Source organism: Rattus norvegicus, chromosome 4 (genome assembly GCF_021556685.1).
Source record: "Rattus norvegicus strain SHRSP/BbbUtx chromosome 4, alternate assembly SHRSP_T2T, whole genome shotgun sequence".
Lineage (NCBI taxonomy): Eukaryota > Metazoa > Chordata > Mammalia > Rodentia > Muridae > Rattus > Rattus norvegicus.
This window is the reverse complement of record NC_141537.1, coordinates 171,107,287-171,134,718: the sequence shown is the minus strand read 5'-3', so window position 1 is coordinate 171,134,718 and position 27,432 is coordinate 171,107,287. Positions and strand designations below refer to the sequence as shown.

General features: G+C 46.5%; 1 protein-coding gene across 3 annotated transcripts in view; it reads left to right on the top strand.

Annotated features, from left to right (window-relative positions):
• Grin2b (glutamate ionotropic receptor NMDA type subunit 2B) overlaps nt 1–27,432 on the top strand; it is a 555,949-nt gene that overhangs the window by 109,004 nt on the left and 419,513 nt on the right. The window contains exons 1-3 of one of the 3 annotated variants that reach the window (XM_087655882.1): nt 269–424; nt 968–1,042; nt 2,028–2,505. The gene's annotated coding sequence lies outside the window, so the exon portion shown is untranslated. 3 annotated transcript variants of the gene reach the window in all.

Sequence of the window (27,432 nt, the reverse complement as noted above, 5' to 3'; positions counted from 1 at the left end):
TTGCGCTCTGCACCGGGAAAACAGGTATCCAAGCAAAGGCTGCTGAGTGGAACGAGGGGAGGGGTTTCAGTGCCAGTCTGCAGCATGGCCTTTGGGCTGAGTTGCGCAGCCATGCGCGGTGGTCCAAGGTGGCCACTGTCTTGCTCCCCTCACCCCTAAGCCGTCCTACCTCGCTGCTATTCCTCCTCGCTGCCAGGAGGAGGCACCACGGACTCAGGTTAAGCTTTTCCCACCCCCTGGCTACCCCACTTCCCCCAGCTCATGACGTGAGAAGCAGCCTCAGCCAAGAGTCTTAGCAGTGGGAGTGAGGGGGGTGATGGAAGGGGTTTGGGGGTGGGGAGGGGTGGGGGGTGGAGAGCAAGAGGACGCGCGTGCACACACACCCTGCCTCTTGGGTTTCTCCTCCTGAGTCGGAGTGTGAGAGGTAGGGTGCGTGTGTGTGTGTGTGTGTGTGTGTGTGTGTGTGTGTGTGTGTGTGTTGCGTGCGCGCGCGAGCGCGCGCTTGAGTGGCACGTTCCTGGGTGTGAGACCCAAATCAAGACCAGGACCTTTGATGTCCCCGCCCTCCCCGCGTCGCCGGTGATTAATACCCATTTTTCTTACTCTCCCCCTCCTCCCCTGCTCTTCCTCTCCTGCTGCCAAACGCTTGACTTGCCCCCGCCCGCTTCCCCTCCCCCGGCTCCCATCACCACCAACTGGAATCTGGGCTCTCCTGCCTCTCCACCCCCCCCCCTTTTTGAGAAAGGAAGGTCCTCCCCCACCCCCTTTCCAGCACCACTTCCTTGGGTTCCTTCACCTCTAGGAAATCTCGGGGCTTGGCTCAATGGAGAAGCGCTTCTCGGGTCAAGCTGCCTCTCCATCCCCGGCATCCAGCGGAGCTGGCATCCGAATACATTTCCTTCTGCTCTGCAAAGAGTCGTAGTGAACTTCCCAACCCGAGAGACTGATCATCTATCCTGCTTTGCAGGAAAGGAAATCTCTCAAACCCTCGACACCCGCCACCCCTCTCCGAAGAGTGCCACCGCGGAGGTGCTCAGAACCGGTACGTAAATGCTCGCTTTTGAGTCTCAATTTTGGGGGTTTGGGGAAATCAGGCAGATAAAGGCTCGAAGCCTTAGCACTGCTAACCAACCTGGTATTGGGTATAGCTTTCCGATTCAGCGGCACCGAGCACTTAGAATTTTGGATGGTTTTTAATTTTTTTTCTTTTAAACAAAAGGATATTTTGGGGGAGGGGGAAGGGGAAGGGGAAGGGGACAGAACTGCCTTTGGTTTTTCTGAGGTGGTTAATTCCTTCTAGGGGAGAGGCTGAGCAGCGGTGCCCGCAGCTGGAGCCACGCGCTGCGACCCTCCAGTCCAATCCTCGGGCTGCAGGTGCAGCCCGGTGCGCTGCACATCAGCGCGCCGGCGGCGTGAGTGTGCGCGGGGGTGAGTGTGAGTGCGCGCGGGGGCGCGTGCGCGTCGGGGGCGTGTGTACGCGCGTGTCAGTGTGCCCCATCCAAGAAATGCCCAGTGTGCGGCCGGTGCACAATCAGAACCCATTGAGCACGAGCCCGGGGTGGGAGGAGGCTCCGCTGCTGGAGGAGATGAGGAGAGCGAGCCAGACGTGTCAGCAGCATTGCAGATGGGGCTGGGGGCCGCACTCGCTGGCGAGTTAAGTGGGGATGGTGTGCGTGTGCCCGCGCGCGCGTGTGTGTGAGTGTGAACTGCTGTGTGGAGCCTCCTCTCCCTGCCTTCCTCCTTGCTTCCCACTTCCCTCTTCCCTCTCTTCCATTCAGGTTGGCTTTTCTCACCTTTCATCCATGCCTGTCCCAGGAATGGCATAGGCAGACCTTTTCTGAATTATTTATAGATTGGTGCCAGCTGTTTGCGATTCCTCTCGTGTGTACTCTGTGGGAAATGCAGGGTTTCCTCCCCCATTTCCTTATAACGACTTGATATATAGATATTTTTTTTCCGGCATGCATTTTGCTAACCCTCTGGGGGACACTCGAATCAAACCCTGACCTCCTCTTTTTTCCCCTTAGGAAGGGGACGCTTTGGGAATGACCATGCTCTACGGAGGGACAGAGCCTGCCCCCAGCTTCTCCACACAGAGACTCCTCTACTAAAGCTCCAAAAAAATTAAAAAGAAAAAAAAAGAAAAAAGAAAAAAAGAATCCAATCTGTAATTGCTGAAGACTCCTTAAATATATATATATATATATATATTCGGGCTACTAACCTCACATGCACATGGGATAATGACTCTGGATTCTGCATTGTGAGCTGCTCTCCACACCCTGAGATCCCCTCTTACATTACATTTTTTCCTTTGAATTTGCATCTCGTCAAGACACAAGATTAAAACCAAATTTACACTACACTGGATTTTAAATTTTCTTCCGTTCCTTTATCCTCCGTCTTTCTTATGTGGATATGCAAGCGAGAAGAGGACCCTGGATATTCCCAACATGCTCTCTCCCTTAATCTGTCCGCCTAGAGGTTTGGCGTCTACAAACCAAGGTAGGGCACATTCTATTTTATTCTTTTTCCTCACCTGGGGTGGGGATTTCTTGTTTTTATTCTGTCTTTTCCAGTCCCTCAGATGATATATTTTTTTTTCTGGAAGAAAAAAAATAACATGGTATCAAAATAATGCTGTTCGGGGTGGGGGGGAAGGCTTCTGTGACAAAGAAGGGGACCTCCAGGTCATTTCTCATGTTTCTGGCATCTAACAGGTTTTGTTTTTCCGGGGAGGTGGTGGGGGTGGTTGTATGCAGGCACAGAAGAGGTTGGAGGGTGGAAGGGGTATGTCTATATACAGACACAGACAGCCAGGGGACCTGTGTGCTTCTTTTACTAAAACAGCATTTTATTCACACAGAGCTAATGATAGATTTTGATGGGCATCTAGATATTTTTTTTTCTCTCCAAGCTGAGACTTGTCTCTTGCCGTCTTTCTTTCTGTTTCCCTTTCTCCCCGTCTCTCCTTTCTAGGTAGGTATCCTTTCCATGCTCTGTAAAAATAAATAAATAAATAAATAAATAAATAAATAAATAAATAAATAAACAAAACAAAAATATGGATGGGGATTATCGTGGCTATTGCCCTGAAACCCACCTGGTGTCTAAGGGTAGAAAGTGGGCCCGTAGACCTCAGGAGGCCTATTGCAGGGGTGCAGGTGTAGGTAGGAACTGGCTGCTCTCAGAACACCTGGATGCTGCAGCCTGAAGTCTTCCACCTTAAGCTCGAAAAGGAAGGATTCCGTCAGCATTCTGCTTTTCGTTTGTACATCTTTTCCCCGTGTGCTATTATTTTTGAGCTGTAAATTTCTCCTTCTGTCCACACATCTATTTATACCCGCACATCCTCCGAGCAAACTGTTACTTCCACACTCTTGCAAAATGGCTATCTTGCAGAGTTCTGAGGCGCCGTGCATGTGGAAAGGGTGCAGAATTCGACATGGGAGTCTTTGTGTTAAACAAAGAGATGTGCTGCTTGCATGTGTTTGTCTTGTACCCTCAAAAAAATAGAATCGGTGTTTTAATTTCTTTGAGCCTCTCATCCATTTCGACAATAGTTGAAATTGTTTCATATGTGAAGAAATATATGTATATATATAAAACCTATGATATATATAAATATAAATATATGTGAAATATGCCCAATGTCTTGCACAGCATTTGAAAAGAGAAATAGCAACAGGAATGGAAAAGACTTAGCTAACAGTTCCTCTGCTAGCCACTCAGGCAAGCCAAGGCAACTCCTGAGGAAATCATAGCATCTCTGGTTTGAGGGCCAAGATGGGGACCCAGCAGCTCATCTCCTTTCTATACTCTCGCTATACCTTCTCCCCCAAACTCCGAAGATATTCTCATGCAGGAATGAGGTTGGGAAAGGGTCTTCAAAAATCTGTAGGAGAGCCATGAGCAGTCAATAGTCCTTCCCCAAACACTTCCTCCCCCTCCACCCAAGTCATTTTTTTTTTTTTTAAAACCATCCTTTGGAACAACCTAAAAATACTGAAGTGTTGTAGGGGAGGTAGTAGAAGGTCCTTGCCAGTCACTCAAAATGACAGTGGGCGACAGCTCTTAATTGTTCAGTAAGGATGGATGTGGATGCCATCCAAATTTACTGTTCCTCTCCCCTAGGCCTCGTTCTTTGAGCTCTCGTGGCTGAAGATTTATCTGTAGCCATGGTGTAATGCGAGTGAGGTTGGGATCCCGATCTGAACTATGTTCTCACCAAGTCTACAAATAGCTGAGGTTATCTGCTGTGTGCTCACCTGAGCCGGCTCCCTGACTTCTTCTCCTCCTTCAAGTAGGAGGATGCACTCTTAATTTCACTTCAAAATAGAACAGAGGGACGGGTGAAGATGCCCGCTCAAGGTGCACAGAGTTCCTAGGCACTGATGGACAAGGAGAGTTGGGTACCCAGAGGGCACGTGGCTTTTTTTTTTTTTTTTTTTTTTTTGCATCACAGTTGCCTGCGGTAGTGATCTGCAATTCAGTAGGACCTTGGTGATAAAACCAATAGGGAGGCTTTGCACGGGGTCTCAACCATCTCCCTTACCGTGCATGCCAGTAAGATTCACTCAAGTTCCAAGCTGTCATTAGTTGGCCCATGGCCTGGGCAAAGGAGAAGAGGCTAAAGAGTAGAAGAGAATGGGGGAAGAGAAGGCAAAGGGACCGAGAAAGCTAGAAAGAAAAGAGAGGTGATGCGGTGGGGAAAGACTTGTCCGGTATCAAGGAGGCAGGGCCACAGGTGGCCTGCACTTTTTGGCATTCCAAGCCATTTTGGAGACCCTGGTATGGGAGCTGTGACCTTTCACCGTGAGCAGTTCCCACAATGCCTGAGTTGGTGGCATTCTTGGCCTTCCTGGGTTTGTTGTTGCGCCTCTCTTCGCTTCTCATCACTGAATGGGTTCTCCTTCGTCCCTGTGCTTTTCGCCCTCACCCTTGTGGCGTGGGTGACGTGGGAAGTGGTGGAACTACTGGTGGGGCGAAGAACAAACTCAACGGCAGTGAAAGAGACTCTGTCATCTGTAATTAAGGAAAAATTAATAGGAAACCATGACTTCCCAGGACAGCATGGCTAAGGATGTGGCTTTAAGGGGAACCACATGTGGCTCTGTTCCTGTGTCCAGGTACGCTGGTGCAGGTGGACCTGGGGGAGGGGCGACATGCCAGGTGCTAAGTGTGCAGGGGCAGAAGCAGAGCGTGCCAGAGAACTGTCTAATTCGTCTCTCTCGTTGGTTCCAGCTCCAGGGAGCCTGCCCACCTGCAGATTCTTGCTCTGCTACTGGTGGTGTGTGATCCTTGTCAGGGGTGGATGTGGGCAGAGAGTACAAGTAAGGGGACTACTGGCAGTAAGGAGTGGAAGGATGGAGAGAGAGAGAGAGAGAGAGAGAGAGAGAGAGAGAGAGAGAGAGAGAGAGAGATTCCTTTCATCACTACTTTGCATCTCAGTTTTTTTGTTTTTTTTTAAGACTGGTTAAGAAGAGTGACTTCTTCTGGAGGGAGGGTGAACAGCAAGGGGTCTTGTCACTGTGCTTCTGTCTCCAGAGATGGCTTTAGAATTCAGCCATTTTCTCAAATCTTCAACTCCACCTAGGCTTACATGGACAGGGGCAATGGCTACCTTTGAGAGAGACACAGGGAAGAAGGTTGGCTGGTGTAATGAGTGACTGGTGTTTGGTGGGGGAGAATCAGGACTGAGTGGATCCTGAGGAATATCATAACCTTTGAAGTGTGTGTTTTTTTCATCTCCTTTATGGCTATAATAAACCCAAGGGCAGGGTTTCTTTTTCAAGAATCAAATGAAGGTAACATCTTCCCCAGTATTGACCAGCTACCGCAAATATTTAGTTAATGCTTGGGGAATGTGGAACGCAGAAGGAATCAAGGGTAAGGAAGTTGGTTATGAAGAAACCATGACCTCAAATCAACATCTAGAGCCACAGAAGAGAGGGAATCCAGGGATGACCTGACCACTGTGTAGGTCTGAAGCAGGTGTTCCAGGCCGTGGGGCTGTTTCTTAAATCGTGACCATAGCAAATGACCTCCCGGCTCATCTCTGGTTTCTTGACGGGGGTCAGGACTAGGGGCTGCAAAGCTAAGACTGCCTTCTTTCTCCTTGCCATTTTGCACTCTCCTTAAGAATCCTAGTCCTTTCAGTGAACCGTGTTTTTCGTCTTCATGACCCTACACGGTTAGGTACTACTGCCCTGTTCCTATGTAAACAATTATAGATCAAAAGAGCGGCCGGTGTAATGAATTGTTTACATTTATTAAAGTGCCTCTCCTCTTCGTAACCAGAGAAGAAACCTCCAGGGAGAGATTAGTGGTTGAATTGGTGTCTTCCAGGAGGCTGAGGATGGGAAGAGCTGAGAACAGTCAGTAGAGGGAGCACACAGAACTCAGAGGAGGTAGGTTTCTGAGGTCTAGATGCCGTGGTGATGTTAACTGTCTGTGACTATTACCCCGATCCACTGGGTGGATCAACTCCTCAGGATTTGTAGACCAGAGAGGTGTGCTCAGCGGCCTTCTTTGCTTTGCTTGGTGTTCTGGTACTTTGTTTCCATCTTGTCGCTTTCCAGCCCTGTCAGCCGAGGTGGGCAGGGAAGAACTCAATGATTTTGTTGTCTCCTGGTAGCAGTTCTTCTCGTCACTCCCAGCGAGGTTGTTTGCCCTCTCTCTGTGTTTTACTAGCGTGTGTTTGGGGGTTCCAAGACCCCCTCGCTTTCTTCTATTTACATGTCCTCTTTCCTTCTCTCAGAAGCTCATGAGCTCTTCAAGGGCAGGGAGACACACGTATTCATCTTGGAATCATTTGTACTCAACGCAGAGACAGGCATCTGATAGATACCGGGAAAATGCTGGAGAAGGATCCCAGGCAGGATGCACAAGGGTTATCAGTCAGTGGTGCTCTTTGCTAGTCTATTTGTCTGATGGTGTAGAGTGAGGTGACCGAATGCTGGGAGATGTAATCAAGAACTTGAAGCTTAGTAGGCATCTAGTCTGTCCTTGTTTCGTAGATGAAGAAGCTGAGATCTGGGGAAGTGGTTGTCCCAGGGTTATGTTGCTTCTTAGTACGAATGCTCCCTGCTGTCCGCCATTGATGGCGGCCAGAGCTGACGATTGACTGTGCACTTTGGACATCTCCATCATTACTTCTCAAACTTTATTGCATACAGAAGTCACAGGGGGGTGCTATTAAAATGCACATCCTGATTTGTTAGGTCTGCAGTGAGACCTGAGACTCTGAGTTTATCATGTCAGAGTTCTTGTATGACAGGGCTCAGGTCCACACCCTCTATGCATCTGAACGCCATCATAGTCAATACCGAATCTCTTAATTGCGTGCTATGGCATCTATAACATCTTTGTTTTTTTTATCAGAAAAAATATATGTTTAATTTTGCCTGTCTGTTCCACATTTTTGTTTATAATTCCTCTACTCAAGTACACCTTTTTGTCCCCTCGATGCCTTCTTATTTCTGGGTGTTCTCATAATGAATTGTCTTGTCATTTTTCCTGCTTCTTAGTTTATTTCTTATTAACATCCATTTGTCTTTTCTCACACGCACAGCTATTGCCTTATTTAATTTATCTTTATGCTTTTGGCTCTGTTCAATTATTCAATAAATACTTGATAAAAAAAGCAATATTAATCAAGCTCTGAAAATAGAATTGTCTCTGCATATTCCAGCAGCAGATAAGTCATATCCTAAAGGTCTTCCAAAACACAGTGTGAGGAACCCTTATTTGGTTAAGACCCTTAAGGGCAAGGAGGCGCGGTGAGAGGTGTGGTGGGATTGATGGAAGGGGTTTGTGGTTGAATTCTTTCTTGAAGAACAAACAGGAGTTTTGGAGGCAAGGAGGGAAAAGTCATTCCGGGAGAATGCACTGGGATAGCCAGGCCTCTGTAGACACTCATCCTCCTTGACTTGCATCCCGAGCACAGGAGTGTGCTGGTTCTCCAGCTTCGAGACTCTGATCACAAAGGACCAGGGTGGAGTGAGGGCTGAGGCTCTCTAATTCCTGCCTTGGCGAGTCTACAGTTAACGCGTCCTCACCCGGTTTGTTAGCCTTGCCTCTAGAATGAGCAAATGATGTAGTTTTCATTTTAGACTACTGGATTGCAACTAACTTTATTGATGGCCATTACAAAGAAAGGGACAGCTGTTAGCTGATTTGTGTCCAAGGAGAGAGCTGGATCCCAGCCCAGGCCAGACTACTTGGAATGAAGGACCAGTTGGGCCCCATGTGTTTCTCGAGTAGTGAGGTAGAGAGCCACACCATTCATCCGCTAGCGGCTTTCTGTAGCAGCACAGAGGGGTGATGAGAACAGAGGTGCCCATTATTCTCGGGCACTCCATGACACGTTTTAGTTGCCTTATTGGAGTGGCCTGATATTGTACAAATTTTTACTTTGAAGGATGTCTGGATGTAGGGATGATGAGCGACATCTTGGTCATCTTTTGCTTAAGGTATAACATGGGTGCTTAAGGGAAGATGAATTTGCATGGATTGTTTGCTAAGTTATATTTTATCTATTTCCGGTCCCCATTCTTCTACCTGCCCCCACTCTCACCATCTCTCTGTACGTGGTCAAGTATATTAATTTTGTTAGGAAATGCTTATTATTAAGCTTGACCTGAAGATCTTTTTTTAATTTTTAGTTTTGCATATTGAGGATTCATTCAACCTAGCACCTTGTGTATGCTAGGTAAGCCCTTTAGCACCAAGAATGCCTCCCACCCATTTAAAACACTTTTTTGTTTTGAGAACAAGTACTCAGGGGGGGGTCTTGAATTTATTTTGTAGTCTATAATGGCTTTGGACTCATGATCTTCCCAAGTGGCTGGGAATTTAGGCAGGTGCCACCAGGACTAGATTTCATCCTGGAGACACTTTAAAGGTCCATTTCAAATAAAGAGTACTGTAGGAATGAAGATACAGGGGTGAATACATGTCTTGACTTAAAGGTCATGCGTTCTAAGGTGACTGGAGGGGCAGAGAGTGGAGACAGAGCAATAAGGTTGTTCTTTCTCTGGTTAGGTGGGGATGTGGTAGAGCGGAGGCTGGGCTGGACCTGCAGAACAGCAGGTCTGGAAGGAGAGAGGTGCTGGCCTTGCTCTTCCTTGGGGATGGGTACTTAAGGGGAAGGAAACCTCTAAAGGACAGAGTGTCGAGAAGGACTGCAAATTCATAATTCTGTTTTCTCAATGTCACATTTCATGTTCTCATTCCTCTTTTTGTAGACCCTTTCAGCACTTAAACTGGTTGGGTTATCTTAGGAAACGAGGAGATTTTTATCTCTTTTGAGTCATGGGACTTAGCGAAATACTGTTGTTTAAAAGCATTGTATTATTGACAGAATGGGGAGGAACTATTCCTGGGGTTCACACAGCATCTTTAATCCTTCCTCCCACAGCTCCCTTGCCTCTGTGAAAGTGACCAGGCTTTCTAAAGTGAGGTTCCCCCTTTATTATGCCATGGTCTGCTCACAAACATTATAGCATCTGGGTTAGAGATCAGAACTCTCACACACTACTCCCCCCACCAACACCGAACATAGTGCATGTGCAGTGACTTGTGTATTCCCAAGAATCACCAAATGACCCGAATCACCAAATGCATCAAATGGGAAATACATTAAACAGTTATACAATTTAAATCCAGTGTAGCCTTGATTTGTGTGTGTGTGTGTGTTTATCTGTTTGTGTATTTGTGTGTGTTTGTGTGTCTATGTGTGTGTATGTGTGTTTATCTGTTTGTGTGTTTGTGTGTGTGTTTATGTGACTCTGTGTGTGTGTGTATACATGTGTGTGCATGTGTGTTGGGGGCAGAGATGAAAAACACATGCCCCTGAGTTTGTTTTTTTTTTTCACACAACCAATTACCATTTTAAAACCATAAAAGCAGTCCCAAGGTTAGCAACTTGAGGGGAAAGCTGTGGGTCTGTGCACTGAATCTTAAATTGCAGCTTCACTTGGAAAGGCTGTACCTTGCTTTAGCCAGTGATGGGCACTCACTGCGGCACACATCTTCAGAGTCCAGGGCTCCCTTTGTACGTCAGGAGTCTTTGTAGGGTTCAGTGTCCTTATCCAGCAGACGATGAAGGGGGTGGTCTTGGGGAGAAACTTACATTTGTGTCTGTGGTGCTCTTTGCTTCATGACTGTGTGTAAAACGTTAGCTCTGGGTCTCAGTCGTCTGGCTCTGTAACAGAGACGATACAAACTTACAGCCTTCCTTCCCCTTTGTTAGCCTTCTCACACTGAAATGAAAACAAAGTTTAAAAGCTAAACAACCTAAAAAGAGTCTTGCTCCTGAGATCGTCATCATGCGATGCTAAACCCTTCAGTCAGAACTCCCAGGAGGGGTCATCATCATGCGACCCTAAACCATTCTATCAGAACGCCCAGGAAGGGGCTGGGAGATGGCTCAGCCAGGGAAACCTGAGTTGGAGCCCCAAAACTCAAGTAAGAAAACTGAAGTTGGATTTAGTAACGTGTGCATGTAATCCCAGCACTGGGGAATGCAGAGCCATGGAGCCCTGGGACTCACTCCCAGCTGGCTTAACCTGCCAGTAAGGCCATTGAAATACCCTGCCTTGAGGAACAGGATGAACTGTGTCTGCAGAATGATACCTGGCGCTGTCCTTTCACCTCACACCCACACATGCAGGAACACACACTCGCACACAGGCACACTCAGGAACACACACATATACACATACAAAATACACACACACACTCATACACACACACACACACACACACACACACACACACACAATCTCAGGAAGAATTCAAACAGTGGCCATTTTTAAAAGTCCCTTATGGGAGCCTAGTGTGTTACCATATTTTATTTTATTTTATTATTTTATTTTATTTTATATGAAGTCTCACTATGTAGTTCAGGATGGTCACAAACTCATTGTCTAGCCCACACTGTCCTCAAACTTGTCACATGCCTGCCTCCTAAGTGTTGAATTAAAGGTATCCACCTTTACTAGACTATGTGTGGCCATATTTGAGACTCTTCCGCTAGCTGGTTGACAAGGTAAGCATTAGCCCTGATCATGACACAATCTAGCATTTCGACTGTACAGTGCGACCCTGTTGTGAGCCTAGGCTGTGAGGGGATTCAGTGTATGAAGTATACACAGAGCATGAGACCTCGGTTGAACTAAATTCAGTGTGCCACTGACCCCATGCCTGAGCTCTCCCAACACTGACATGGGCCTGGTGTTTAAAGTGTGGAAACACAGTATGAATACTTTCCCTGACACCCTAGGACAGGTGTGGCTGTGAAGTAGGGCGAGCAGTCTGCTTCTGCCAGCATGCTCCGTTCCAGTTAGTCGGTATTGAGGGTGCTCCATTTCTTGTTTCAGAGAGAGAGAGAGACAGGGAGAGAGAGAGAGAGAGCCCCATTTCACTCCTCTGTACACTGTAAATGCAGGAAAACTATTAATAAATGGGGCTGGATAAGCAGCCCCTGATTGATGGGCGAGGGCTGTGAATGGTGCAATTATCCCGGAGCAGTTGGAATTCACTAGGCCCTGCTGCCCTCCCTCTCTGTGCCTGCAGTGGAATATTAAAGGCGTGGAGCGAAGGCAGAGGGTAGGAGGCATTAAGACGTCGCTCTTCCTGACTGTAACTTTAGTCACTGATCATTAGGCTGGCTGGGCAAATAGTTTTCTCGAATCCTTCCTTCCCAGCTTCCTCCCTTCCCCGGTTTAAAATAAATGTGAACCTAAATGTAAAATGGCAACAACAGAACCCAGATTTATGGGTCTGTTTTCTTTTCAAAGACAAGCCATTGTTCTCTTTTGGACATCTGCTAATAGCCACTGGGGACGAGGCTGCGATGGCTGGGAAGCTAGTGGTGTTCGGTGGGCACTAAATATTTAGGGGAGAAACAGCCAAAGATCTGAATTTCCGAATACCTGCTGGGTGGCCTTTTGTGTGCAGAACGTTCTGAACTTGAGCACATTGTAGTACTAGCCTGGGAATGGCTCCCTCGTGGCTCAGACCTCCTCCCTGGGAGTTCTGTGGGGGGCCAAAGTGGATGTCTCAGATCCGGGGGTTGTTTCTGACTTTCTGGGGAACAGAGACAATGTCAGCCCTTTGCAGGTTCTTTCCCAGTCTTGATCCTGGTTTTTCCTGAGACAGGGTTCAGAAAAACTCTACCCTGGCCAAATTCAGATGCACAGGCTTCCCAGATCCTCCGGATCACGTGGACCTTTTGGGTATTTAAAGAAAGGAACACTTTGAGCTGATATGGCGACGTGCAATTAGCTTTGCTTCTTGTGGATTTGTCATTCCTGCCCCTTATGATGACAGGGGATTCATGTTTGATGTCACTTTGTGTCCTCGGCACTCAGGACAGGGATATCTTAGTGCATGGCCAGCAGCACTTGGGAAATGTTGGCAAGGATGGCAAGAGAACGATGTGACTGATGAAGAAGGCTGGCCGGCACCTGTTATGTCTCTAGCACATCGAGCCTTGGGGGGGGGGGGGGTCAGCCGAGTCTGAGAGCACAAAATCATGCTTTGTCACAGCTTAGGCTGCGGGAGTGAAAACACACCCCACCCCAGCACCCCACTTCACTGGGCTGTAGTTCACATCATGCAATGAATGTGACAAACTGACAACTCTCTTTAACCTCGTCCTCTAAATCCTTCCTCCAGGTCTACCTCACATGGTATCTCCACCATGAAGCCTTGCTTGGTCTCTCTCTGCAGAAATACGCTCTGTTAGGTTGTTTGTTCCCAGGGTGCTTTTCTGTTTGTCCCACTCTCCTTATGAACAGTTCTTTGGGCACAGATCTCTTCAGGGGTTTCTAATACTGTCCCATGACACTGTCAGTTTTTCCAACCCTGGGCCTTCTGGGATCGCTGTCATTCAAGCTTCCAACCTCTGTTTTAAATCCCGTACCTGCTTACAAGGATTCTGCGATTTCAGGATAAAGGTTGGCACCTAGATTCACAAATGATCTTTCAGTGGCCGTAGCAAGGAATCAATGTTAGTGATGAAGCTTGTGTTGATGCACCTGGGAGAGACATTAGATCACAGGACTCAGAAGGTTCTGGCATTAGGTGGCCAGAAATGGTAGGGTGTTTTAATCTACCAAGAATGATAGATTTAAAAAATGCTAAGAATTATAGCTGTCTGCCCAAATATGACAGTCACACACAAGGTCTTTCCTTGTTTCTCTTGAGACAGCTTCCTGTGGAGACGGGGCCTTGAGTTGACTGGAAAGAGTCATGGTGTGCCAGTGATATTATGAGATATGTTGACCCGGGTTATCTCATTTAATCCTCACTCTAGGGCCAATGTTATTATTTCTGTTTCTTAGACTGACCCGGTGAGGATTAGAGAGCTAGGGGATTCACAACGGGAAGCTGCAGCCAGATTCCCAAATTATGTCCTCTGAGTGCGACTAACCCTTGGTACTTTAAATTACAGGGAACTTCTGCTGTGTAATAAAAGACACAGGAGCACATGGATTCATTATCATAATAGACTGTGCATCTGTGCATGCTTGTGTGTATGCGTGTGCATGTATGTGTTTGTGTGTGAGTGAGTGCATGCATGTGTGTATGTGTGTGTGAGTACATGTATGTGTTTGTGTGTGAGTACATGTATGTGTTTGTGTGTGAGTGCATGTGTGTGTGTGTTATATGTATGTGCTCATGTATATACACGCCTGTAAAGCTCAGATTGCCATATCACTCTTCATCTCAGGACAGGGTCTCTCACTAACCTATGCTCACTGACTCAGCTGGACTGGCTGAGCTCCTGACAAGCTCCAGGATCCTCCTGTCTCCTCCCCATCTCTCAGTGTCATTACAGGTTTTCTGTGGGTGTTAGGGAGTTGAACTCAGGTCCCTGGGCCTGAGAGACAAACATAGTGCCGAGCCATCTCCCCAGCCTCTAATGTGACAGAGACTCCAGCTGAAGCAACTTTCTTGTAGAATTTTTCTCTTTGGGCTTTGCTCTTGACCAAAAGGCAAAGTTGTTCTAAAGTGAAAACAAGAATTCCTACAAAACAGACAACTTCTGGATCATGATTTAATTTGATAAGGATGAAAGCAAGAGATTCACGATGCTAGTCAGCGCCTTCATATAGAGATAGGGCTTGGGAAGATTTTTCTTAGTCTTCTTCTATTCTGTAAATTTACTACATCCTGAACTCGAAGACTAGTTTCTCTAGGATGGAGTAGTCGGTCCTCCCTGCTCCCTGCACAGACATGTTTAAAAAAATCACCCCGTTTCATGTATCTCTTTTATTCGAATGCCCATGTTAAATGTCTGCTTTGAATGGAGAATGACAGCCGGGAGAACCACTCCATGTTGGGCTCTGCCACAAGTGTAAATATTATTACTGAGACCAGGTCCCGCCGGTTCCCACTAAGCTGGCCTGTGTGATTCTGGCAAGCTTTGCGACCTCACGGCACTTCATTCTGTGTCCGTAAAAATGATATCTTTAGGGTACGAAATTGTATTGCAGATCAAATGAGAAAAATGTAAAAAATCCTCTCAAAGTGTAGGCTCAATATCTCCACACACAGCATCATTATTTAGAACTCTGTCCCGCTCTGGGCTTTTGATACGTTCTGGGGCCTTCCATGTGTTACATCTACTCCCAGTGGACTAGAGAACAGAACACATTTAATGGAAGACAGACGACGGTGGCCAAGTGACTGACACTCTGAACGCAGAGCAACAACACCCAGGCATCGTGACCCGAGAGTCTTTATCTCTGGTCGGTGTCTCCTCCTCAGGTGTTTATCTAGAAAACTAGACGAATGCTTGCCAGACAGGAGAGCGAGACTAATCTTCCCAGCTTTATGTATGGAACTATTCTTTCCCAGGCTTATCTTTCATCTTTACATGACTCAGGAAGAGCAGGGATAGAAATGGTGACAGAAGCCAAGAAGGAGAGTCTCAAAGGAAGTCTTGCCCCTAGGCTGTGTACAGTGTTTTCCCATCTCACCTGTGCCTTATGCCTAACCCATCTTTATGATCTTCCTTCAGGACCCTCTGTTCCAGGTCTTCCTGTCCCCCCACAAGTTGAATCACCAAGCCCTTTGTGTATCTGCATCCCATGCCTGCCAATTTCTGAAGGGTACGAACAGCGTCTAGCCTGTGTCCCTGTGTGTGCCCCATCCAGTGCTGGCACTGTGCACATTGACCGATGAGGCAGCCATGTTGTGGGGGCTTTAGGAATCACCTAATGTAGCCCTTCTAACCACCACTGGAGGGATGTGAAACGAGTATCCTGTATGTATCTTACAGATGCGTAGCCAGGGAAAAGAAGTTCAAAGTCTGCTTAGCATGAGTGGCCGAGCCAGGATTGGGGTCTGGGAGTCAGGCCAAAGCCACCCTCTTAAGCTCCTTTCTCTACAGCTTTGTAGTAAATGTTTATGGGTGATATAGTCACAGACTTTGGAGGGACATAGAGTGTGCTAAGCTCTATATAATGAGGGCAGTGGACAGAGAAAGGAGATGCACTGTGGTCTTTAAGAGATGGTTACGGTCAGGATTTGGTTGGGTGTTTGTGGACTTCATGATCCCCATATGCCCCTCAGCCAAAGAACACTCCCAGGATAGTTGTCTAGAAATGCAACTGATGCAGTTGTCACAGAGACGAACAGAGGGTGAGGGCATGGTCACTCGTGCTGCCCAGGTTCTTGCTGTCCCCTTGGACTGCTGACGTTCAAAGCTACCATCTCCACCCTCCTTTCTTATTGAACATTCAGAAAGCACAGAAGGAGAGCAAGACCTGAGGGTGCAGGCTGCCAGACACCAGGGACGAGATCCTCACTTCTCTGTGACATGCGATTATTTGTCTACCCTTCTGACTAATCAACCATTCTTTTTACTTCTCTTTGAGCAGGCCTTGTTGAAAGTGAGTTTCCCAAGAGTCCTAGTTACCCGTGTTCCTCTTCTGGTATCTACTCGAATCAGAGCCAGTTTGGGTGCTGGAGGGTTAGGGTTAGTTTAATGTCTTACAGATGGTTGTTGCTATTATATCACACAGGCTTCCAGGTCTACTCTGGTGTTGACTTTTCTGAGAGTTTCATCAGATTATACCTGGAAAAATAAAATATGACAATAAGGTGACATTTCGGAAATAATTATTATAATTACAATTATTATTCTGGAGGACGCATTCTTAGTACAGAAAAATGCAGAAGATAGCCTCAAATAGGGACTCATTAATTTAGGATTTAAAGGTTAAAGTAAACTTGGGAAAATTAATTACGAACTGATCTAGTGTAGAATAAAATGAATAACTTTAAAGAAGGCTTAAAACAAAGTGCCAGGAAGGAAAGTTTTTCTAAGAATGATGTTAACGGGAGAAGACAGAGAGCACTGGCTAGGGCAGCAGCCCCCACTTCTGCCTTTTGGTAAGCCCTGCAGCTTGGGGAGGCTTCCTTGTGCATTTCTTTCTCTACACATAGCTTTTCTTCTCAAAGAATCCTGGACATTAACTACTACTCCCATTTTTCCTGACAAGGAAACCGAAGTATGAAGTCATATTTACAAAAGCTATGTAGGCAAGGAGGAGGGGCGAAGGGCCGGAATCCATTCTCAGCTCTCCTGAATCTCTGTCCTAGGCTCCTTCTGCTCTGCCCAGCACCCATGCCAGTTTAGGAAAGTGATTCACCATGCTGGACTAGTGTGCCTGATCTCAGGTGAACCAAGAATTTACTGTTAAGAGCAACATCAGAAGGCTGGTAGACATAGTCAGACATGGTAAAGGCCATGGAGCCTGCAAAGACAAGGCTAACGTCCATGTAAAAGGTACAAGGCTCGTGAAGTGGCTCAGCAGACAAAGGTAGCTGCTGCCCAAACCGATGATCTGAGTTCAAACCTCAGGACTCACATGGTGAAAGGAGAGAACTGACTCTATGTGCAGGCATGTGTGAGCCTCCGCATTCAACACAGATCAACAGAGATTCTAAAAATGCAAGTGAAAATTGAAAAGACATAAAGGGTTAGGAATCATTTTATCACTTTATGTTTTTCCTTATCCTAACACAATTCCTACAATACAGGATTCTTATTTTCATATTCGGGAAAGATGATCAGGATATTTTATGTTAGCAATTAAAAGCAGACAAAAGAGTAAACCCTGTCTCCACAGAGCCAAGGCAAGAAGCATAGTGTTGTTAATTTCTTAGAAATATCACCGAGGGCTGGCGAGATGACTCGCGTAAAGGCACTCGCTGCTAAGCCTGGTGTGTTGAGTTCGATCCTTGGGATGTACAGGGCAGAAGAAAAGAACGGACAGTGTACAGATTGTCTTCTGACAAATTAAATAAATGCAATGTAATGAAAATTAAAAAGCAATATAATTGAGAACTAGTTGCAGATATACAGTGATGTGTAGTGTGTGTGTGTGTGTGTGTGTGTGTGTCTATAATTTGAATTTTACTGTGAGCTATGGGACAAAAAATGATTTAACATTAGAGAGAATTTTAAAACACTCATTACTGAGAAAATAACAAATAGCCTCAGGTCTTAATGATAGATGCTAAAATATCTTAAGAAAGACATGGTCATGGCTGGTCCGAAGGAAATCATCGAAGACTATTGCATAGGTCGCAGGAAATATATCCAGAGGCCAGCGAGGCTTGCCCCCTTTCTAAAAAGAGTGGTGGCTATGAACTAAAGAGCCATTAGCATGGCTGGTTGAGAATCTGTGGAGCCAAGCTGTCCGTTACCAACACCTTGAAGAGTCTAGGACACAGTGGCCATCCAAATGGCTTTCTAAAAGACAGATCCTGATGGATTCTCGGCTCCGTGCAGAGGACGGGGCTGGCCGACTACAGGAAGCTCATCTATGCAGCTAAGAGAGAATAAGTGCAGTTGGGCCCGTCTTCCCCAGCTAAGTCTTACACAGGGGCAATGGTGGGGGCGTAATGCTGTGACTGATACTCGCCTAGAAATAGATTCGTTCTTGGTGATGGTGGGGGCATTGGAATCCTGTCCCTCCTAATATCCTCAGCAAAGGTGGGCCTCTGCAGCACTGTGCTGTGCCTCTCTCCAGAAAAGAGGACGATACTCTGCTCGTCAGCGGCACAGCCATGGGGCCCCGGAGCACTTCAGTATTTAGCCCATATGGGCCATTTTGCCACCTTCAAAACCCACCCCACTTTGTCTTTGGCACCCCTCACCCCTACCTCCTAGTCACATGCCTAGTTGATCAGCAGTGCCTACAGTGAATGTTCCGGATCATTTTTCCAGAGAAAGCCACTTTCCCACCAGGCTAAGAAGTTTCTCCAGCTGAAATATTAAGAGATTTGGACTCCTGGGCTTCCTCCTTCAAACCAGCTTGTGAAGTGTGGTTCTAGACTATGAGCCCAGCGCACACCTGGTGGCTTTGCAGCTAATAGTGTGGTTTTAGAAAGTGGCGATCTCAAGGGACCTTGGCTCTTTTGTCCTTCTTGAACCAAAAAGCCTTGTGGCTCTATGGGGTGCGTACGATGGTGTTTTTGTTAGGACAGGGTCATCTGGATTAATGGTGATCTTCTAAGAGCTGACAGACCAGGACTTGAGACTCAGGGAGAAATTTCTAGAGAAGGAGGCAGAATAGAGGGTGTCTCCACACTGTCAAAAATGGAAGAATAGAGGGTGAGCCAGCAGAGCTGTGCAGGGAAGAATCCTGAGAGGGGCTAATGTGGTTCCAATAATATGGGAATATATGGAATATTGGCTTTATTTATCCTCTTCCGGGTATCATTGTACATCCTAACAGACTTTGTGTTTCTTGCCTAAGGCTTTGAGATCAAATTCTTGTTACAGATGAAGATTCACTTACCTTTGGGACACTAGAGAGAGAGGTTTTAAGATTTCTGATAGTCTTTTTCTTTCCTCCTCTTCTCAAATTCCATATGCCTTCTCACAGTGTCTTTTTTCCTGGGGCTGGCTGTGCCTTCCTTGGAAACTTCTGTCCCATGTTCTCAGGGTTTCCAGGCTGGAAATGCTGTGGCTTTTGCACCAAGGCAAACCTATAATTTTAGAAGCTGGGGTCCGGAGGGTAAGACTGGTACTGTGCCACTCGTAGCATCCTTAGGAATTAGAAACAGGGATTTAACGTCAATGGGACTTAAGTTTGGGCTCTCAGATCTGTCGTTTTGCCTGTGGTAGGGCACCTGATTCTTTGGCTTCTAGCCAAAGCAGGTCAGTCGAAGGCCGGATAAGGTCAGGGAGGTTAAGCACCTGGAACTTAGCTCTATTGCCTGTCTTGTACAGCGTCCGTGAGTAGTGCTGCTGGGCTCTCAGAAGGACAGGATAAAGAAGTAACAACCCTTAGGGGTGTTGTGCATTTTCTTTTCTTTCCCCATGTAAGTGTGTGGCGTGCTTATGATGGAGGTGGCAAGGCCACAGAACTCCGATGTCTCAGGTGTCTGAGGGTGTGTTGGAATCAGGGGGATCTGTGCAGAGAGAATTGGAGCCTTGGTGCCTTGAGTTGTCAGAGAGTGGCAGAAATAAGGAAAAAAGAGGTAGAAGGAGAGGGAACAGGGATAGGGAGAGAGAGAGAGAGGGATGGACGGAAGGACAGAGGGAGAGAGAGAATGTGTTTAAGGTATCAGGCTGTTTTGCCTTTTCAGCTTTATATTTTATTCTATTATTTTGTGATGAGGTGGGAAAAAATCAGGGAAAGGGGGCAACATAAGAGCAAAGGAGAGGCAGAAAAAGGTGGAGGGTGAGTGAACTGTCAGGAAATGTCCTCTTCCTAGACATCTGGAGGAGACCCAAGTGGGTAGGCCGCCTGGCCAGCTGTGTTCTCCAGGGAGGGGCCATGCGGCCTCCCCACTGCTCAGTCCTCGATTAGAGGACAAGTCAGCAGCAGTGTTGGCACACTTCTGGGGGAGAGTCAGAATGCGACAGCTGCTTCGCCACTCTGGGAAGTTCAGTCTGGACTCCAGGGAGGTTTTGCAACCTCTTTGTGGAGGTCAGCCAGCCTGCCCGCTGCCAGCCCCTCCTGGGCTTGCTTGGGTGTCACAGACATTGGGATAGCCCAGTCCTCCTCAGAGTGGATACTTACTAGATGTAAGCTCCTTTGTCTTTCCGCTGCACGTAAATGGTGGTGGACGGACATTTTAGGAAGGAATTAAAGATGTTGAGCTCACAGAATGTCAACTATTCAAATGGCGTGTATTAAATCAAGTTTCGAGTGAATGTTTTCTTTTAGTTTATCTGCACCTACTAGGAACACAAGCAATTCAGGGCTTATTTTACACAAAGCGACAGCAGTAGTTAGCTGCAATCTGAGTTTAATAACCAGAGGCCAGGGAAAATATTGCTCCTAATAGAACCTTCAACCTTTCTCTTTCCACTGGAGAACAGGTGTTTAAGGCACTGACTCCAGATCTCCCTTTCCTATCGGAATCAGGGGTAGAAGAAAGGATGGTGTGGAATCAAGAAGAATCTTGGTCTGCTGCTATCTGCCTGCTTCCTCCACACCTTTGGGCTACAGCCCAGATGCAGCTGGAGGGAGAAGTTTAAATGAAGTCTTGTTCCCTGTAGCTCTCTGTGAAGGAGCCAGCTCTAGGCATGTGTGAGAGTGTGCACGTGTGTGTATGTGTGTGTGTGTGTGTGTGTGTGTGTCTGTGTGAAGATAGATACCATGACAATAGGAACTAGATGCTCTTTCTTTGCAGGATATGGCAAACTTTACAGAATGCTCGGTAAAGTGGGATTCTAATCTCCACGATGTTAGCATGTGCGCTGCCCAGTTGGTTCAAACGCACAGTCAGACTTGAGAATGACTCTGTGGACCTTCTCTGCCTGCCCTCTAGCTGTTTCTTGTCGGGTGTGGACCAACCGTGCATCATTGCCGTGTATGTGCCCGTCATGTCTGTGATGGAGGAGAAGGAGGACGCTCTCTGATTTCCCATAACTCACAGCCACACTTGGGCTCCATTCCACTAGACTCCTGTTTCTTGAAGATTTTGTGGATTGATTAAATAAATGCTCTTAGCACTGTAATTTTATGCATACAACTCCTCATGCTGTGGAAATAACTGTTCTTAGATTTTTCATCCTAAGTGGATGGCCCAGCGTGCCCGGAGGGAAGGAAGTTTGTCTGATCTTAATAGAATGAGTGTTTATTTAGTTATTCAGATAAAATGGTCAACAGCTTTGTTCTTTATTCTGTTTTTTTTTTTTTTTGACCTCAAAGGAGATTTTCAGTATTTTGAGTTCACAAGTTCTTTCACAATTCTTTTTGCACAGTGGCCCCTTGCTGGCACAGAAGTGTCTCCTTTTTATCGATGTGCCCTTCCTTACAGCTTTCTAGACACCATCCAGTCCCAAATTCTCTCATCCCCTCCCCTAAGACCTCATTTCCCCCCTTGTGATAGTAGGCTTTGCTTCAAGTGGGTTACTGACATTTGACCTCACCAGGCGACATTTCTTAGGTACTTCCTTCTCCAGAGTGTGGGTCCTATTTGCTTCTTTCCACCCTGTCTTAGGGTTTTACTGCTGGGAACAGACACCATGACCAAGGCAACTCTTACAAAGACAACATTTAATTGGGGCTGGCTCACGGGTTCAGAAGTTCAGTCCATTATCATCAAGGCCAGAACATGGCAGCAACCAGGCAGGCATAGTGCAGGAGGAGCTGGGAGTTTTACATCTTCATCTGAAGGCTGCTGAGAAGATTGGCTCCCATGTAGTTAGGAGGAGGGTCTCACTGCCCACCCCCACAGTGACACACCTACTCCAATAAGGCCACACCTCCTAATATTGCCACTCCCCGGGCCAAGCGTATTCAAACCACCACACACCCCTTACTGTGCTTTCTTTTTCTCATACTCTAATTTAGTTTCTTTGTTATGGATTTCTTTTTCTCATACTCTAACTTAGTTTCTTTACTATGGATCGAACTCTTTATAATCCTGTCTTCTTTTTCTTTTCTATTTTTGTCATCATGTTATGAAAGGCAGAGAAGGGAAGCTCTAAAAAAATGAGTTCACCTATCCACTTTGGAGTCCTTTTTCCCAGTAACTACTGTGTCTGGGCGACTGAGTGATGAGCCTCTGCTTTGGTGTCCTAGGGGTACCTCTTTGTCTAGTCCATGGGCCATCATCCCTCACAGCAACTGTCTGCCTTATTTGCTCTCTTACCTGTTAATTGCCACCGCAACTGTTTCCCACCAGCTGGTCATTATCAAATCCCGCCTCTCCTCCCCCAGGCTGTTTTCAACAAGGTGACTGGCCAATCTTAATTGCTGTGACCCAAAATGTACTTTCTTTCCCCATCCCTGTCATTCTTTCTGGAGCCCACATTTCCCAGACAGGGCCAGTTGTCCTGTCCCGATGTCTCAGTTCCTCAAGCATGATGTTTCTGGGCTCTCACACATCCCCGTCACACTCCCCACTCAGCCCCAGAGGGCTCTAAGGAGTCTGTCTCCGCAGTGTGTTTACTTATGATCCCTACTTTTAATAAGGCACTAGAGCTTCTTGTTTGAAAAAACGAACAAACAGACAAACAAACAAACAAGACCCAACCAACTAAAGCCGAACCATGAGCCATGTAGACACACTTCCTGGCATTGCCACATCCTGGTATTTGGAACTTTGAACAATCCCCTACTTAACCCCTGAGAGTCTTGGTTACCTAGTTTGGGAATAATGTGGAATAACGGCAGTCATTCCAACGGCTTCAGCGTGTTGTACTGAGAATGAAGTAAATGAATACATCCGAAGCCCTCCCAACAGTGCCTGGTGCAAATGGATGCAGTTATCAATTCTCCATCAGTAGCGCTTAGTTGGGGTCCAATTGACAATATTTGGAGAAATAGGTTTCGTTGTCAGAATTGGGAGAGAGGGCAAGGACTGTCATCTAGTGGATAGAAGCTAGAGATGCTGACAAACATCCCTCCTCTCCCTAGGGCAGTAGCCCACAGCAAAGAGCTAAGCAGCCCCTAATGGTTATAGTCCAGTCAAGCAAGCCAGCAATACCTCCTGCTCTCTGCGGGCGTTGTTTTCCCAAAGCATGATCTAGTTCTCATTTCCCATTGCTTGGCCCTCCATTCCTTGGACGGCTCATTTTCTCACATGGTTTCAGTTACACACTGATTTTGATGGTTCTGAAATCTGCATTTCCAGCAAGTGATTATGCCTCCAGTGGTTTATAGAAAAATCTCCCCCTGGCATGTTATCCTTGCATTGAAAAATAGTAAAGGAGAAAAAACACCCAGCATTCTCCTTCCTTCCCTGTCTCAGTGGCCACAAGCCCACCAGGGGTTCTGTTGTTTTCAAAGGCACATTCTCTTGGCACCCAATCGCACTGGCTCCCTCTCCAACAGCCCCTACTTCCAGTCCATACCAGTTCTTCCTCAGAATGGCCTCTTCTGATTCTCATTTCCATTTCTATGGTTCTCTGCTCAGTATAGGGCCCTTACTGGCTTCCCTGCGGGCCTCTCTCCATCCTCCACACAGCTGCTAGAATTGTCTCCTTCAACACCCCTTTCTTCTGCTGGAGACTCCATAGTGGCTCGCCACTACTGATTATTAGGAAGGGGAAATTCCCTACAGAGCTCTCACTGCCTGACCATGCTCACATCTGGCCTTCACCCCAGCAGCTACCTGCCTCTGCGCTACCCCCGAAGCCATTGTCTCCAGCATGTACCAGTCTGAACTTGTCCTTCCCGCCTTTTCACTTTGAAGTGCTATCATTTCTTCCCCAACTCTTGTTTGTCAGACCACACCATTGTGTCTTTCAGAACAGGCTCAGTGTTCGACTCCCCTGGGAAAGTGTCCTGAATAACGAACCAGATTCTTCTTATTCTCCAGGATTACATCTGGATTTCAGTATCTCTTAGACTCCATTCATCCTGCTTTGATCTTCCAGATGTATTGGAAGACGCTCTCAGTCTATTATTTGTTTATTTATAGCACTGGGCATTAGATCCAAAGCTTCACATATGCTAGCCAAGCATTCTGCCCTTAACCTGCGTCCCCAGCTCCCTAAGTAGTTTTAAAAAAAAATATATCTCCAAGAGCATACATTTTATTTCCTCTCTACCTCCTTTTTATCCCTACTACTCCACCTCTCCCTCTCTTTTAAAGAAAATTCCAAATAGAGTGTTCTGAACATAGCAAGACTGCAGTCAATGACATCCATGTAGTTCTCTCCTTTTCTTCTCAAAGCTAAGGAAGGACCCATGGCATATTTCATTAGCGTCCTTGTAGTGGTGTTGGTAGTGGGAGAAAGAACAGAAGGAGGGAACTGACCTAAGGCTGTCAAACAAGGCAACTCTGCTGAACGGGCAGCCAGCAGGAGCAGAGATGAGACGATAGAAAACAGAGCAGAGCTATGACCTGGCTGCTTGCTGAGGAAGCCCCTACTTAGGGGTAAAGGAGAGGTGGTGTGAGTTAGGAGTCTGTACACTGCATGCTCTGACCTGTGAAGGTAATACCCGGCCTTGCTCAGGACATTGCCACGCACAGCCGTGTGAAGTGTGCCACTTGATTTATGAGGTGGATGTTCTGATTCCATTATGCAGCTGAGGGAGACAAGATCAGGTGACTTGCTTCTGGGCTCCAGGCTTATACTGAAGTTTGGACTCAACCCTCGTACATTCATGGATTCTGCTTCCCTTACCGTACCTAGCTGCCTCGTCCCACCTTGTTAGGCAAGGCTTTAGGGCTCACCTGTCTAGATCAATGATGGTGTTTACAGAGAGAGTGCCATTATTAGACCATTAGTAAAGATGGCCTGAAATTAATCCTAATTAGTGCTCTCTTCTCTTTATCGCGAGCACTCTATTTTAGTCCTAATCTAAGGTGCAACCCAAACTTGTTGGAATGATCTGGAAACCAGCAATGTCCAAGAGAATCTCTGCCACATTGGAAATATCCAATTATCTTTGCTGTCCAGGGTAATAGTCGTTGGCCATAGGAGAATAGCGAGACTAGTGGACTTGCATTAACTTAAACTTCCACAGTCATGTGTAGCAGGTAGCTTCCACAACGGACAGCCATTCTAGACTACTGTGATTATGTGAAGAAATTATTGGAGTCGGAAAGTAGCCTATGTGGGTTTCTATGTTTCCCTTCCTGCTTGGGGACTAGGATATATCAGAGGATAGAGCAGAACCTTGTCGGAGTGCCATCACTTTGAGGACAGGCATCATCATGAGAAGAGAGGAGAGAGTCATCAGTGATGCAAAGAATGGGGTTGTCCCCTGTCTCCTCTCTTTCCTTTCCTCCCCTCCACAGCTTTCTCTCCCTTCCCCTACCTCTCAGTTCCTTCATTCCTCTCCTCCCTCCTCTAACCTCTCCTCTCCTTCCCTACTTTCTCCTCTCTGCTTTCTTCTTTCTCTTATTTCCTTTCTTTTCACCTTCCTCTTCCTTCCCTCCTTCCCCTCTCTACTTTGTTTCCTCTCTGCATTATGGATCAAACTTGGGCTTTCTTCATGCTAAATAAGTCATAAACCACTAGGTTACATCCCTAGTTCCACCTCCTTTTAGATTTTACTCACTAAATGAGCAAGCCAGGGCAGAAAAAGAAATGCTACACAATTTCTCTGGTACATGGCCTCTAGGCTTCTTGATCCTATAGAACTAGATACTAGGACAGTGGCTGCCTGGTGGGGAGATGTTGGCCAAGGACATAAAATTTCAGTCAGATGAGAGAAATAAGTTCAAGAGCTCATCATTCACTATGATTACTATAATTAATAACAACATATTGTATTGAATAACGCAGAGTGGATGTTAAGTGTTCTTACCACAAAATGATAACCCAATGAAGTAATTCATATGTCAATTAGCTTAATTTAGCCATTCCATAATGGATATATGCTGCAGAATATCATGCTTCACACAAATAAATACATACAATTCATCTGTCAATTAAAGAGTAATAAACAGTAGCAAAAGAGAATAGGGAGGGTTGATTGCTGCCTTGGGGACTGGCATTGTGAGGGGGCATCTGTCTGGGAGAGAGGGCAGCTTCAACCTCGGCCTTCCCTCCTGGGCCTCTTGTACCTGTGTGTAGGTCTCACCTCCACCTTCCATGGAGAAACCGGATGTAGAGGAAGGAGCCTGGACTGGGAGGGTATGGATATACTTCTCATAAGCCCACATAGAGGAGGTTCTATGGCAGTGGTATGACAGGCAGCCTTCTTCATGGCCACAGTGGAAGATTATTATTATCACGGTCACAGTGGAAGCATGGCTGAGGTCACTGATACTCTTCTTTAAGTTTCTATGGAGAAGTACCAGAAGCATCTTGTGGTTGAATCCCTTTACTCCCCAACTCTCCTCTCTCCTTTGTTTGTATCAGCATGTGTATACACATATGCATACGTGTGGTATGTATCTTACACGCCCTTCTTCCCATGTCTTTCATGACTTCGAAAGTACTGATTACTGTATTAACGGGGGCTGGCTCCTCAGGAAAGACTCCCATTGAGTAACCTGTTGCTGCATTAGTGAAATGATGGAGAGCAAAGGACATAGCTGATGGCTGCCATATTTGATTGCCTACCTTTCCTCATTTCTGGTTTCTTCTGGTTCACATATTCTGCTCAGCGGGAATTGTAAGCTAGTTCACTTTTATTCCTTCTAAAAAGGAATGCTGAACTCTCCTTTGCCTGTGGGACACCTTTACCCCAGGTATAAGGGTAGAAGGAGGGACTTCATGTGGAAACTCAGTCTTTACTTATAACACTGGCAGGATGATTCTGGATGACGAGTCTGTGAGTTTGGAAAATTCCAGAACAAGATAACCTTGAAATAACTGTTTAAGGGACATAGAGGCATTTTTTTTCTCACTCAATCCTGAATCCTTTTGATTTTCTTTGTCATGTACGAGTCTATGAACATAGAAGTTGGGCGGTTTGTGGATGAGCAGGCAATCCCTCAGGAGACATTCCAGGGTTGCTCCTGATGTCGCAGCTTGTTGCTGGCCAGACAGATGTGCTAGCGCACAGGGCATCCAGAGTCCAAATGGAATGAACAGTTGGAGGCAGCAGCCTGGAGAATTAAAGCACTCGTTTTCAATGCTGAAACGTTTTAAGACAGAACGAGGGTAGGCACATCCAGGGCAGCTGTGACAGAGAGAGTTATGGCTCTGATAAGAGATCTTCCCCCCCCCCTTTTTTTTTTGGTTGCAAAATTTTCTCTGAGGAATATGGATTTGAGGAACATAACTCAAATTGCCATGAGTTGTCTTCTAAATCAGAGATCTAATCATATCTGTCTTCTTGGAAACGTTTAGTAGCTCATCATCATGTGCGGAGTGAAGTCCTGCTTCCCTCTGAGAGGTGCCTGGGTATTGCATATGGCTCCAAGAGGCCTTTGCAACTCCCTGCACATCGCTATGCTACCTCGTGCACTCTAGCTCCCCTGTGCACTTTACCCACGACCTTGATACGATCTCTTGGGATTCGCTCATGCCTTTAGTCG